The sequence below is a fragment of the Desmodus rotundus genome, chromosome X (genome assembly GCF_022682495.2).
Source record: "Desmodus rotundus isolate HL8 chromosome X, HLdesRot8A.1, whole genome shotgun sequence".
Lineage (NCBI taxonomy): Eukaryota > Metazoa > Chordata > Mammalia > Chiroptera > Phyllostomidae > Desmodus > Desmodus rotundus.
In genome coordinates this window covers 40,089,446-40,104,382 of record NC_071400.1, presented here as the reverse complement: position 1 = coordinate 40,104,382, position 14,937 = coordinate 40,089,446, and the positions used below count along the sequence as shown (strand labels likewise).

The 14,937-nt window shown below is 41.6% G+C and overlaps 1 protein-coding gene and 1 long non-coding RNA gene across 4 annotated transcripts in view; both read left to right on the top strand.

Moving 5' to 3' along the window:
* Positions 1-12,167, top strand: part of LOC112321322 (uncharacterized) — a 76,042-nt gene extending 63,875 nt beyond the window's left edge. For 2 of the 3 annotated variants that reach the window (XR_006653750.2, XR_006653751.2), the window contains 3 exons: positions 6,671-6,778; positions 9,264-9,359; positions 9,653-12,167. This is a non-coding gene — a long non-coding RNA (uncharacterized lncRNA). The remainder of the gene's footprint in view (positions 1-6,670; positions 6,779-9,263; positions 9,360-9,652) is intronic. The other variant, XR_002976527.3, reaches the window with a different exon arrangement.
* Positions 12,168-12,541: 374 nt separating this feature from the next.
* SYTL4 (synaptotagmin like 4) overlaps positions 12,542-14,937 on the top strand; it is a 118,074-nt gene continuing 115,678 nt past the window's right edge. The window contains exon 1 of the mRNA XM_024578730.3: positions 12,542-12,656. The gene's annotated coding sequence lies outside the window, so the exon portion shown is untranslated. The remainder of the gene's footprint in view (positions 12,657-14,937) is intronic.

Below are 14,937 nucleotides of genomic sequence, written 5' to 3'. Positions count from 1 at the left end.
GGTGAAGCTAAGCTTTGATTCTAGACTGGCCGCTGCTAGTGCTAGGCCTGGGGCTCACTGAGGCCAGCTGTTGCTTGTTTGAGAGGATTTAGGAAGTTGTGCAGCAGGAGCCAAGACCAGTTATTCATATGGAAAAGCAGCTTGGGTGGACCCATAAATTGGGTTGGGTAGAGTCTCTGGGGATGTCCAAGGTGGGTCAAACAGTGTTAGCCAGGTTGATGGAGTCTCACAATCTATCAGATGGTGCCAGCTTGCCATCTCTCTGGAGGGGAGGGTTTAGAAAAGGGACAATGGTCTCTGCTTGACTTGAATCCAGATACTTCAGTTTCTCCATGTATGGCACTGGTGCCTTTCAAGCTGCTAGCCTGGTGCTGGGGCTCAGAGGGAGTTAGTCTACGTAGGTGAGTCTGTGTGTGGGTTCTCTAAGAGGAACTGCTGGGATTTCAGCAGTTTCTCCCACCAACTTAATCCCTGTGGGTTTTTGCACTCAGAAATTGTGGGAACTTACCTTCCTGGCACTGGAACCCTGGGCTTGGAGGCCTGGTGTGGAGCTGGGACTCCTCGCTCCTGAGACGTTCCTCCAGAATTTTTATCTACCACATGCGGGTGAGGGACCAGCCCATTCCATGTCTGTGTCCCTCCTACCAGTCTGGATGGATCTGTTTTCTTTAATTTCATAGTTGTCAGACTTTCATTCAGCTTGATTTCTGACAGTTCTGAGTGATGGTTGTTCTCTATATTAGTTGTAATTTTGACATGATTGTGTGAACAGGTGAACTATGTTTGCCTACACTGCCATCTTGTTGAGAAATCTAGCTTCTGTTACTTGTAGTGCTATTCATTAAGGATGAAAAACACTGCGGTCAAAGAGCTTTGGAAGGAAAATCAAGTTTGGAAAAGTTGAATTTGAGGTGGTTGTAGTCATTGAAGTGGGGCCATCTGATAGGTGTTAATATCTGAGTCTGAAGATCAGCAGAAATTTTAGAGAAGAGATACAAGACTGAGAGTTATCAGGGGAAATCAAAGCCTTGCAAACAGATGAGATCATCCAAGGAAAATGTGTGTACTGAAAAAAGATGATTGTTAAGGCTCTTCTTATGGCTTTGTCTTCACTTCATTTGCATCACATCCTCGTAGATGTTTTCCTTGACTAACATATATAAAATAGCACCCTATCACTCTATTCCTCTACTCTGCCTTTCTTTGGTAACATGTCACTATCCCACATTGTGTTATGCATGTAACCTTTAGATTTTTGGTTACTCTCAGATACACTAGTTGAATTCATATACATTAAAAATGGCCATTAGAAACAAATCAACAAACAAGTGTTGGAGAAGATGTGGAGAAAAGGGAACCCTAGTGCACTGTTTGTGGGAATGCAGATTGGTGCAGCCACTGTGGAAAACAGTATGGAATTTCCTCAGAAAACTAAAAATGGAACTGCCGTTTGACCCAGCAATTCCACTACTGGGATTATATCCTAAGAACCCTGAAACACCAATCCAAAAGCACCTATGCACCCCAATGTTCATAGCAGCACAATTTACAATAGCCAAGGGCTGGAAGCAACCTAAGTGCCCATCAGTAAATAAGTGGATCAAAAAACTGTGGTACATTTACACAATGGAATTCTATGCAGCAGAGAGAAAGAAGGAGCTCCTAGCCTTCACAACAGCATGGATGGAAATGGACAGCATTATGCTAAGTGAAATAAGCCAGGCAGTGAGGGACAAATGTCATATGATCTCACCTTGAACTGGAACCTAACCAACAAAAGAAAAAAGCAATTCAAATATAACCAGAGACATTGAAGTTAAGAACAATCTCACAGGAGCCAGAGGGGAGGTGGGAGGGGATCATAGGGGGAAGGGTTTTCAGGAACAACTACAAAGGACACATGGACAAAACCACGTTGGGGTGGAAGCAGGGGAGGGAGGTGGGTTTGGCTGGGGTGGGGGGAACTGGGAGGGGGTAAATTCAGACAACTGTAATTGAACAATAATAACATAATTTAAAAAATGTTCAACAATTAGAATCAAATTATTTTTTCAGGTTTTCTTTGGCTATTTATTTTTAACTCAAATTGCTTTAAGTGACTAATACCTTTTATTTGCCTTTATGTCCCTTTTATGTGATCTCCGTGTCTTCAAAATAAAATGCCATAAAATTGCCCTCTTAGTGCAGTAGGCAGTGTGTCCGTCTCATAAAATAAAATGCCCTAGAATAAGGCTGAGTTCTGATTTTTTATTTATTTTTTTTCAGATATTTTTAATCCTTTATTTCATACTAGGTCCTTGAAATCCAGTGTCTATTTTTTTAATTTATTGTTCAGTTACAGTTGCCCTGCCTTTTTCCCCATTGCTCACCCCTACCTCATCCCCCTCCCACTCCCATAGTCAATCCCCCCCCCATTGTCCATGCCCATGAGTCCTCTATTCGTGTTCCTTTTCTTGCTCCTTCTCCTTATTTTCCCTATTCTCCCCCTCTCCCCTCCCCTCTGGTTACTGTCAGTTTGGTCTTTATTTCAGTGTCTCTGGTTACATTTTGCTTGCTTGTTTGTTTTGCTGGTTAGGTCCCACTTGTAGGTGAGATCATATGGTATTTGTCTTCCACATTCTGCCTTATTTCACTTAACATAATGCTGTCCAGTTCCATCCATGCTCTCATAAAGGGTAGGAGCTTCTTCTTTCTTTCTGCTGTATAGTATTCCATTGTGTAAATGTACCACAGTTTTTTGATCCACTCGTTTACTGATTCAAAATTTTTTATCTCACATTCAATTTAAAGTTCTCTTCTAGCCCCCAACCTCCAGTGCAGCTTGACTGGAGATCCCACAGATCTCTAATAAAGAAAAGTGACTTGCTGTTCATTTACTCTCCTTGCTTTACCTCCTCCCCTAGTTACTCTCCTGCTTCTGGCTCCTCCAGCATTCAGGTAGATATGGAGAGGAAGTCTTATAGGGACAGTGAGAGGTTTAATTGACTGGGGCCAGTGTAACCTGGCTATCAATACCTTTTGTGAGGGAGAGACCCAAATACTGTCTTTTTGTGTGGTGTGCTTTTGTGGTTTCTTCAGGGACCCCATTCACTCTTAATCCCGCTGGTGGTGACCTCTTCTCTGTACCATTCCTAATGGGAAGAATGTACCCTCTGACTGTCTTCCCCCTTGGCTCTTTCCCACACAATTTTCCTCTCATGGAATCCTCATTCTTCTGCTGGGGTTGCCAGCTACAAAAGGAAACTACCTGGCCCATAGAAAACCTGGTACCTTAGAAATCTAGACCTTTTCCCTGCCATTATGAACAACTTCAACCAGACTTCTGCCTTCATATTTCTTCAGGTAAAAGTCAAGTATAAGTGTCTTATCTTCTGTAGACACCAGAGCACACATGTGAGGTTCTCCCATGAACTCTTCTTGCTTCACTGGCAACACAGGCAAGAGACCTAACATTTTCTGTAATGCAGCAAGACGCCAGCCTGGGAGTAAAAAACCAGTCTTCCCTCTTGAAAGGTTTAATTGCCGCCTTTTTGCTTGGCTTGAGCAGGGGAACAATAGCACTTTCTACTCCCATGAATTCCCTTCAAAAAATTCTTTCTCTTTCTCCAGTTGTTCTCTAGAATTCTCTTATATAGACTGCAGTTGAATGATGAAAAAGAAAATAATTGAAATACCAGTTTGGCTACCTCTTAGCAAGTACTAATTGATATATTCATTTATTGCTGAGAGGCAACATAGAGTACGAGTTAAGAACCTTAACTCTGGAGCCATATCATCTGAAGATCATGACTTAACCAGTTGACCTCTCTATACTTCAGTTTCTTTATTTGAAAAATGGGGATAATAATAGTATCTACATAATAGAATTTTTGTGAGGACTAAATTTGTGTGTATCTTAGATTAATCCTTTAAACCAGTATGTAGAATAATAGGGCTATATGTGTTTGCTTTTATTGCTTATTTTTCATTGGCCCTGAAGGTAAGCTCAGTGCATTCAAGATCTTTTTTGTTTGTTTGTTTACTGCTACCTTTCGAGCTCTCAAACACAGTGCACATAACAGGTACTAGTAAATGTTAGTGCCCTCAGAATTCTTCTGAATAAATTAATGTGACATTTAAGCTTTAAATGTTAAGGTGTGGGCAGGGAAATAAGGTCTGAGAAAATTAAGAAAGATAGCCAGGAAGCTGCGATGTTTTAGAAACCATAGGAAAGGAGACTTTACTAAGGAGGGAATGGGCAATAGCATCAAACATCGTTAGAGTGTCAAAGAAAAATAAAACTAAAATATGGCCATTTTGTTTTGTAACAAGGGGCCCTTATCTTTTTTGCTTTCATATCCTGGTAAGTAATGGTTTTCTTTCCCCCAAATATTCTTTTATTAGAATGAAGGACCACTCATAATAAATCTTTGAATAGGTCTTAAAGATTTTTAGCTCTGCTTTATAAACCTCCAAAGAACAAACCAGTCCTGCAATTATTTAATTTTGGCCATAACCAGAAAGGACCCATTCTTAATATTATTCAGTACAACCTGGACTCTCCTCTTGATTCAAATAATAAAACTTGCTGTTGGCATCTGCATACAACCCCATGCCAGTTTCCCGCCTAAAAATGTCTTTCTCCCTTTCCCCTACCCACCCTCACTTTTCAAGAGTACAAGTAGAATATATGAAAAACTGTTACAACTCAATAATAAAAGGCATATAATTTAAAAGGACAAAATATTTGAATAGGTATTTCTTCAAAAAAGATATACTAATGGCTAAAAAGTATGTAAAAAGATGGTCAACATCATTAGTTGTTAGGGAAATGAAGATTGAAACCACAATGAGATGCCACTTCACACCCATTGGGATGTCTATAATTAAAAAAACAAAAACAAAAGTGTTACCAAGGATGTGGGTAAATTGGAACCCTCATACATTGCTGATGAAAATGTAAAATGATGCAGCCACTTTGGAAAGAGCCTGGCAATTTCTCAAAAGGTTAAACATACTTACTAAACGACCCAGCAATTCCACTTCTAGGTGTATGCACAAGATATTTGAAAACATGTGTTTAAAAAACCCCTCACACATGAATGTTTACATCAGTATTATTCATAATAGCCAAAATGTGCAAACAGCCCAAATTTCCATCAACTGATGAATGAATAAGCAAAATGTGGCATATTCATAGAGTGGAATATTATTTAGTCATAAAAATGAAGAATGATTTGAATGATGTCACCAAAAATGATGGAGCAGAGAACTCCAGGGCTCTTTGAAAGGCTGTAATTATCTACTGAATAAAGTCCATATTCTTTAACATGATTCACAAGACCTCTGAAGTTCTAAACCCTACTGATCTGTTATGAGAGGAATTATGTGCCTTCCTAAAATTTATAAACCCCAGTACCTCAGACTGTGGTCTAATTTAGAAATAAGGTCATTACAGAAGCAATTAGTTGAGATGAAGTCATTAGGGTGGGATCTAATACAATATGATTGCTGTCTTTATAAAAAGGGGAAATTTGGACACAGGGATACATGCACAGGGAAAACGTTCTGTGGAGATGAAGGCAGAGAATGGGGTGATGGCAACAATCCAAGAAATGGCAAAGTTTGCCAGCAGACCACTAGAATCTAGGAGAGGGAAACTGGTTTGAAGGAGTGGTTTGTTCTTTGGAGACTGATAATGCAGAGCTAAAAACTTTTAAGATTCTTCCTCATTACCTCTCAGAAACAGCTAACCCTGCAGACACCTTGATCACAGACTTCTAGCTCCAGAACTGTGAGACAATAAGTTTCTGTTGTTTAAGCCACTTCATTTGTCGTACTTTGCTATGGAAACCCTTGCACACTAAAACATCTTTCTGGCCTCATCTATGATCATTTTTTCTTTACAGTTTATGCACACCACCACCACCTTCCTTGTACTTCCTCTAGATAGCCCTAGTGTTTCTAGCCTTTTGTTCTTGCTTAAGCTATTCTTCTGCCTGGAATGCCTTTTTGGTCTAAATAATTCCTTTTCATATTTTAAGATTACTTTTTCTAGGGACCCTTCACTGAGTGCTTTCCACCAGGCTGGTCTATGTGGCCTTCCTATGTGCACTCACATATCCTGCACATCTCCCCAGCTTTGCATTTTCCACATTGTATTATAATTGTATGTTTATGGTCCATCTGTCTCCATCCACCCCATGCAATAAGTGATGAATACCATGAGGAAAGAGTCACCCAAATCCCAGTGCCTAGCATAGTATACTTTCCACGCTGTATATACTCAATACATATTTTTGAATTAAAGGACTTTTCATTGTTTATTCATCTTATTTCTTCCTATACATGTACTAAAGGGCTTTGCATATAATGGGTGCTCACTACATCCTGACCAGTCATTCTGAGGACATTTGGCAATGGCTAGAGACATTTTTGGTTGTCACTATTGGCATCTAGTGGGTAGACATCAGAGATTCTGCTAAACATACTACTATGTACAGGATAGCCCCCCCAAAACAAAGCATTATCTGGCTCAAAATATTAATAATGTGGAGGTGGAGAAACCCCGATCTTGACTGAATAAGACTGAATCTGCTTTTTACAACCTGTACTCACTGAAGACCACTAGTGAACTAAATATGCTTGGTCAGGACGTCTTTTTTGTTCATTCATTTTTTTTTTTCAAAAGTAAATCATTACCCAACAAGAAATGAAGAGAGAGTGTCCTGGCATCCAGAAGTAAGAGTTTGGCAATGGGAAAGTACCTGATCAGATTTCCAGTCTGATGGAGGCATAGGTAAATATGGCTCACTTCCTTGTACAACCACGGCAAAAATTACAACTAAACTACAAAACAACTATTACCTAAAATCTTCTTTAATTCCTTGGTTGTCAAGCTATATGGAAGTTCGACAACCAAGGAATTAAAGAAGTCACATTCATTCAGATGGGTAGGAGGGGCAGAGATGTGGAGATGTGCAGAGATGCAAGGAGACATGGAGACATGGAGATGTGAAACAGGTGGTCCCACATCCAATGCAGTGGATAAAAATCAGGAGGGATACCTTGGGAACAAGGGATCCCATCCCCACACCAGACCACCCGGACCAAGGTTCCAGTGTTAAGAAGATAAGTCCCTGTAACTTCTGGCTATAAAATTCAGTGGGAGTTGGGATAGATGAAGAAACTGCAGGATTCTCAAACATCTCCTCTTAAAGGGCCTGCAATAGATTTAGGACTAATGCAGACTTACTCCGTCTGGGCTCTAGCACCAGGGCAGCAGCTGGAAGGGCACCAGTGACATATGGGGAGAAACTGAAGTGTGTGGCATCAGGACAGCTACCAGGGGACAGCTTCCCCCCAGACAAAACTCCAGAGGCCAGGCAGCAGCATTGTCCCCTTACGGAGCACTCACCCATACAGAGCCATGAGCTGTGACACCATATCAGAAACTCCATCAAATTGCTTTACATGGGTTGCCCCACCCTGGCGATTACCTGAGGCTCTACCCCATCCAATTGACCAGTGAGCTTTTCTACAGTAGGCCATACTACTAAGACAGGGAGTCAAAGCAGCTCTACCTAATACATAGAAACTAACACAGGGAGGCTGCCAAAATGAGGAGACAAAGAAACATGGCCTAAAAGAAAGAACAGAACAAAATTCCAGAAAAAGAACTGAACAAAATAGAAATAAGCAACCTATCAGATGCAAAGTTCAAAACACTGGTTATCAGGATGCTCAAGGAACACACTAGATACTTCAACAACATAAAAAAGACCCAGGCAGAAATGAAGTTTACACTAAGTGAAATAAAGAAAAATTTACAGGGAACTAGCAATGCAGTAGATAAAGCCAAGAATCAAATCAGTGATTTGGAATATAAGGAAGCAAAAAACATTCAATCAGAACAGCAAGAAGAAAAAAGAATCCCCTCAAAAAAAAACCCAAGAATAGGCTAAGGAGCCTCTGGGGCAACTTCAGATGTACCAACATCCGAATCATAGGGGTTCCAGAAGGAGACGAAAAAGAGCAAGAAATTGAAAAGTTATTTGAAAAGATAATGAAACAAAACCTCTCTAATTTGGTGAAGGAAACAGACATACAAGTCCAGGAAGCACAGAGGATCCCAAACAAGATAGACACAAAGACGACCACAACAAGATATATCATAATTTAAATTCCAAAGTTTAAAGATAAAGAGAGAATCTTAAAAGCAGAAAGAGAAAAGCAGAGAGTTACCTACAAAGGAGTTCCCATGAGACTGTCAGCTGATTTCTTAAAAGAAACTTTGCAGGCTAGAAGAGACTGACAAAAAGTATTCAAAGTAATGACAAGCAAGGATCTACAACCTAGATTACTCTATCCAGCAAAGCTATCATTTAGAATTGAAGGACAGATAAAGTGCTTCCAAGATAAGGTCAAGTTAAAGGAGTTCATCATCACTAAGCCCTTATTATACGAAATGTTTAAGGTACTTATTTAAGAAAAAGAAGATCAAAATGATGAAAATTAAAATGGCAATAAATTCACATCAACAATTGAAAATAAAAAATACACCATTCAAACAAGGAGAACAGAAACAATACAGATAATGGCGATCATTGGAGGGTTATCAGTTGAGGGGGGAAGGGGGAAAAATGGGGAAAGGTGCAGGGATTAAGAAGTACAAATTGGTAGGTATAGAACAGACGGGGATGACAAGAATAGTATAGGAAAAGGAGAAGCCAAGTAATTTATATGCATGACCCATGGACATGAACTAAGAGGGAGGTTGTCGGAGGGAATGGAGGGTCCTGGGTGGAGGAGGGCAAAGGGGAAAATCGGGACAACTGTAAATAGCATAATCAATAAAATATATTAAAAAAGAAAAGTACCTGATTAATAAGAGAATACATATAAATTACGATACTGTTATTCCTGGAGTGCTCTATAGCTGTGAAAATGAATTAGAGCTACATCTATCAACAGGGATAAATCTCATAAGGATAATGTTGAGTGAAGAAAGCATACTGAAAAAAGTACAAGCAGGGTTATATTATTTATGTAAAGAACTACATATTGTTTAGGGATAGACCTGTAGGCAGTAAATGCATAAAAACACACATGGAAACAATGAAGATCAAATCTGGGAGAGTGAAATACTCAGGATGGAGGTCTATACAGAGGGCTCTGATTGCAGTGGGAATGCTTTATTTCTGAAGCTGGGTAGTGGGCATATGCTTCTTGTTATATTAGTCATCATTCATTTATATATTTCTGAAATATTTAATGCTTTTCAGAAAGTTCAATTGCTCAACGCTGGGGTATCCCGTCACCTGGGGCTGAAGAAAAACTCCATCTTACCAGCTTGTACTTGCCCGAACTGCCTCACCATGGTAAGATCAAACCACTCATTGAATCCTATCATTCACTATGGGACAGGAGCTCACATACTACATATAGGATGATAATCCATAAGTTCCTGTTTACATTATTGCACAGGATGGTACCTGGGTTTGCTTGCATTGGAGCCCTCACAATGGTGGCATAAGAATTTGAGCACAGAACCCTTGTGGCAAACAAAGATCAAACAGAAATGGACAGCAGCTTGCTGAGCTTAGAGTTTGTGTAAAAAGGCCACCTGCTAACTTTGTTTTTGTTCATTGTTTATGTTTGTGTGTATTTGCAGTTGATTTAGTGACACTCTCTTGGAGTAAAGGAGGCAGATCCTCACCCATTCTCTTTAATGGTGTGGACCTCAGAGAATGAGAAAATACACATGTATAAAGAAGTAAAAACTTGGAATAATATTTGGAAATTTTGCTGTGGAATGAGAAGATTGAACTAAATGTTTTCCAAAGTCCCTTCTGGCTGAGGGTGTTTCCAGCTCCTGCCAAGGACCACCTACAAAGAAGAAGCAGAAAAGTGCTTGGTCTGAGTTCCTACAGGCCAGCGTTAGAAGGTGGAAACATGCAAAGCCCAGGGCTGAGCAGAGAGGCCCCAAGGATGGAGTTGGCAAAGCTGGACAGAACAAAAGGATTTCCTTTTCAAAGTGGCTTCTTTGCACTTCAGGCTGTGGACAGGGTATTGAAGGATTCAAGTATGGAAGAAAACACTTGGTAGACCCTGGGAGCTGAATTTTACTGTTTTTGTCTTCTAGAATTAAAGTGTTTTTTTTTTTTTCTTTCTCTATTAAAGATTTTCAAAAAAGATGTTTTATATCATCAAATTATACATGTTCATTGTAAGAAAGTTGAAAAATACAGAAAAGCAGGAGAAAAATGAAAAATTCCTATCCCTCATGTCTATTAATTGTTGTGATCATATTTTATATTAAATGTTGTATTCCACTTTCAATTAGTATTAGACATAAGCATTTTCTTGTCATTATGAATTATGTGTAAGTACAGTAGTATCCCAACATCTGCACTTTTGCTTTCCATGGTTTGTTACCTGTAGTCAACTGCGGGCTGAAAATATTAAATGGAAAATGCCAGAAACAAACAATTCATCAGTTTTAGATTGTGTGACATCCTGAGTATTGTGATGAAATCCCATGCTGTCCTGTTCCATCCCACCCAGGAGGTGAATCATCCCTTTGTCTAATGTATCCACACTGTATACACTGCCTTCCCATTATTAATATCTGGCTGTCTCGGTTATAAGATCAACTGTCATGGTATCACAGTGATTGTTGAAGGAACCCTTATTGTACTTAGTAATGGCCCCAAAGTGCAAGAGTAGTGATGCTGGCAATTGGAATATACCAAAGAAAAGCTGCAAAGTGTTCCCTTTAAGTGAAAAGGAATGTACGTATGCTATGTATGCATTGGGAAAAAAAAAACATATATAAGGTTCGGTACTGTTTGTGGTTTCAGGAATACCCCGGCGATCTTGGAATGTATCCCTCACGGCTCTATTATATTCCATTGTATGAGGCTACACTAATTTACTTAACCATTGAGCCATTAGGTTTTTCCCCTAGTATTTTATTATTCTGAGTAGTACTGCAATTAATATCCTTGTACAAAAGTCTGTGAAATACACATTCATTCATTCATTATACAACTATTAGTGAGGGCCTACTATGTGTCAGGTGCTATGCTAAGTGCCCAGTTTCTGCCTTAGTTTTTTATCCTGAGATAGGAAACACTGGAGGAGGAGCAAATTTAAGAGAAAAGGTGGTAGGTTCATCTTTGGATTTGTTGAATTTGAAGTGCCTGCAAGCCATCCAAGTGGAGATGTCAAGAAAGCAGAGCTCAGTGGCAAGGTCTAAACAGAGATATAACATTACAGTTGTGGCCATATAGACGTTAGGAAAAGCCAAAAGAGTGAAAGAGGTAATTTCTGAGACAGTATACGTAGCATAGCCCTCAGAATGTCTGGCTTTCTGAGGTTGGAAAACAGAGTGGAATCTACAAAGGAGACTGAGGAGAAGGCAAAGGGGTAGGAAGAAAAGCAGAGAGTGTGGTGTCACAGATGCCAAAGGAAGACTTTCAAGGAAAAGAAAATGATTAACGGCGTTAAATGTAGGGGAGAAGTCAAGCAGGGTAAGGACTGGAAAATGCCTTATGTACGTATGTACATATGTACGTATGTATGTGTGTATGTGTGTATTGGCGCGGAGGTCATCGGTTGGGTTTCTTGTTGAGCACAGTTTCAGTGTGGTGTTAGGGAAGGGAGCCAAAATTACTGAGTGAGAAGAAAGGAAATGGAAATTGCAAATGCACCTGTAAAGCACATTTTCGATAAATTTTCTTCTAAAGAGGAGCTGGGGAAGTACCTAGTGTGTAGGGAGGATTTTTTTAAAAGATAGACATTTGAGCATGTTTAATTGCTGATGACATTTGAGAAGGACTCGAACTTGGTTAATGCTGATGAGAAGAAGGGAGGAAGGGGAGAGGAATCTACAATTACTGGGTAGATATGTGCATTTTAATGTCTCGCTATATATTGCTCACATGATTTCTAGAAGGGCTTTCAATCAACATACACTCTTACCAGCTTGTCGAGTGGCCACTTTGTCATTGTTATAAAAACAAACAAAAAACCTTTGTGAAAGAATGTTATTCTAATTTGCACTTCTTTGATGAATAATGGGTGGAATGTTTTATCCAGTTGTGTCTGTGTGTGAATTTAATCTTTGTGTCCTTTGCCCCAAACGTTTCTGTTTTAGACAGACTTTTTTTTTTTTTTTGCTATAAAAGTTGGAAAGTCAAAGTATCAATATGGTATCATATTTTATCTTCCTAAATTATATGGTCTAGAGTCTCCATCTTCTTAAAAGTACATGACAGTTTGTCAACTTTGGGCCCAGTTGAGTGGCAGAGACCACTCAATTTATCATCTCAGAGAGTGACCGCAGATGAGTGAAAGCGGGGGTCAGGTCTAGTCTTAGACCCCTAACTTTAGTCCTCAAGCTCCCTCCCCTAACACGGGAAGGCACCTCTACAGCGCTTTAAGGCTTTGGCTCCCACAGCTTCCCTTGGGGTGGTGCAGTTCCCTAAGTGCGGCCCCTTTAAGAGTCCAGCTCCTCCCTACTTAGGGGAAAGTTGCAACTTTTTCCGCCTCTCGGGAGGGTGGGAAGGGCAGGCCGCTGGAGCGAGGTTGCGGTGTTCCCTGAAGCCTACACCGTGCCCTGAAACCGACACTGGGACGTCTCGCCCTCTCGTGGCACCTGTTGCAGGTGACAGGTAGGTCTGTGGCCGGAGGCTCCCCCTTTGCCCCAGGGCCCCGGCTCCTCCCAGGTCCCCAGCCCCTTTTTGCTGTGCTCCCGCTCCCATCTCAGGGACCTGCGCCCTTCCCTACCCCTTCGCTCTCCCAGTCTTTCCTGTCCCCTTTCCCCTAGCTTCCTCTCTGGACCGCAACCCCCACACCTCACTCCCATCTGCTTGGGGCGGTCCCTCCCAGCCAGTTGGTTTTCTTCTGGGCCCCTTCCTTAGCCCACCCATCGCTAAATGCGGGCTGTGCTCCTCTGCGTCCCCTGTCTCGCTTTACGCAGTGGCTGGCTTTTACCTCTGCCGGATCTGGGGCGGGGGTGGGGTCGAGTTCCTAGCGGGAACTGTGCCGTGGAAGGAGTCGAGTCACCTTTTTCCGTCTCCAGCCGTCGTGCGTGGTCTCCGCCCCAGCTTCCTCCCGACTTCGGGTGGTGGTGCCTTCCCTTGCCTCAGCCGGCCCGCCACAGAAAAAGGCTGCTTCCCGGCCGGTTGACCCCACTCCTGCCTTAGTGGGTTCCCTCAGCACTTGGAGGTGGGGACGGGGCTGTGTGGTCCGGAGCTGAACTGCATTCTCTTGCCACCCTTCAAGCAGGCTTCAGGGATTTACTCCTGGAGGAGGATCTCCAGAGCCCTCAGAAAGAGCAAAGAACCCTTCAGTCTCCCGTTGTGATGGTTTACAAAGGGCTAGATGAACGCCTCCAGCCCTTAAGAGAGAACAAAATGGTTGGTGGTTGTGGTGAAATCATTTGGTTAGAATTCTGGTGGCGTGAACAAGGGATCTCTTTCTCATTAACTAACCTTTTCTTCCCCCAGTACCCTGCTTCTTCAGAACCAGAGGACCTAGCTTTACAGAGTTCAGCTTTTGGCAGGGTTGGCCCTATACCTTGAACATTTGTGGCAGAAATTAATCTTCAGTACTCCTGGACCTCCTGTTTTTAACTGGCTTCTTTTCTTTTTTGCTCTTTCAGGTTCCCACTTCCACCCCTCATAAATCCATTAATACTAAGGTATTAATGACCTAATGTGTTTACCCCTTGCTTTGTGGAGAGAACAATGTCTGATGCAAAGAGTTGAGGCCCCGAGGAACTTTTTGTTGCTGCAGTTAGTGTTATTGTTGTTGTTTTTTGCTTGCTTATGTTTCAGTACCTGCTGGAAATCCTAGAAGGAAGAGACTACCAACTTGGCTCATGAGGCTTGTCCTGCAGGGGGGTAAACATTTCTGGTAACACAGCTTTAGGATACACACTGTATAGGTCCCAGCAGTGAAATGGAGTTTGGAGGCCTGTTTAAGGATAATCGATTGGTCTGTGAGTGTGTGTAGTATTCTGGATGATCCTGAGTTTTTCCCCTTAAAGGCTGCCATTAATAATGGTGGTTAGAATCCACTGAGCCAGGCGCTGTGATGAGTTCTTGACACAATTATCGCACATAATCTTCATGATAACTCTCTGCAGTACACACTACAATTATAACTGTGTTGTGATGAAAAGGAGACTCAAAGGTTAAGTGCCTTTCCCCAAGTCACCCAACAGATGAGGGGTAGAGCTGGGTCATCTGACTGCACAGCTGTGTTCCTATCCCTTGTCACACCACCTCTGCTGTATTAGATGTTAGTAAAACTAAATAGCTCACAAGCGAGGACTAAGTGATTAAAAATTTCCCTTCCAAGCTAAGGCATATATAAGTTTTGGTCCTTGACTACACCCTGCATGTCCTGTGGAGACTTTGGACCACTAACCTCACTGGTATTTTGCCCATTTCATCATCTCACTTCCAATAGGGATCCAATCGCCACATTGCCACCAAGTACACACCCCTGGCTGGACCCAGATGAATGAAACCTCCAAGGCTCTTAGCTCAAGAGTAATTGTCCTGAAGTTAGGAATGAGTAACTCTGGATTCTAGGGATGTGTGCCTGACCCAACTTCTTTCCTGCTGGCTAGGGGAGAAATGAGGATGTGGTACATGAAAAGGATTTCCCAGCAGTCAGGCTGAAGAGCCTGAGGGGGAATGTTTGCTTGTTGTATGGTGCAATGGATGGAGTGCCTTAGGCAGGGACAGTCCAGGAGAAAATGCCCTCCCCGATCTCATCTGTGGGCCTTTGCCCAAACTCCTCTCTCTCTCCCCCCCGCCTTTTTCCTGAAAAGATAACTTGCCACCCATACCACTCCCCTGCCATTAATTCCAATTCATCTCTGGAGATTTAGCTCTAAAGTCATCTCCTTTGGGACAGCCTTTCTGAACATAAAATTCCTTC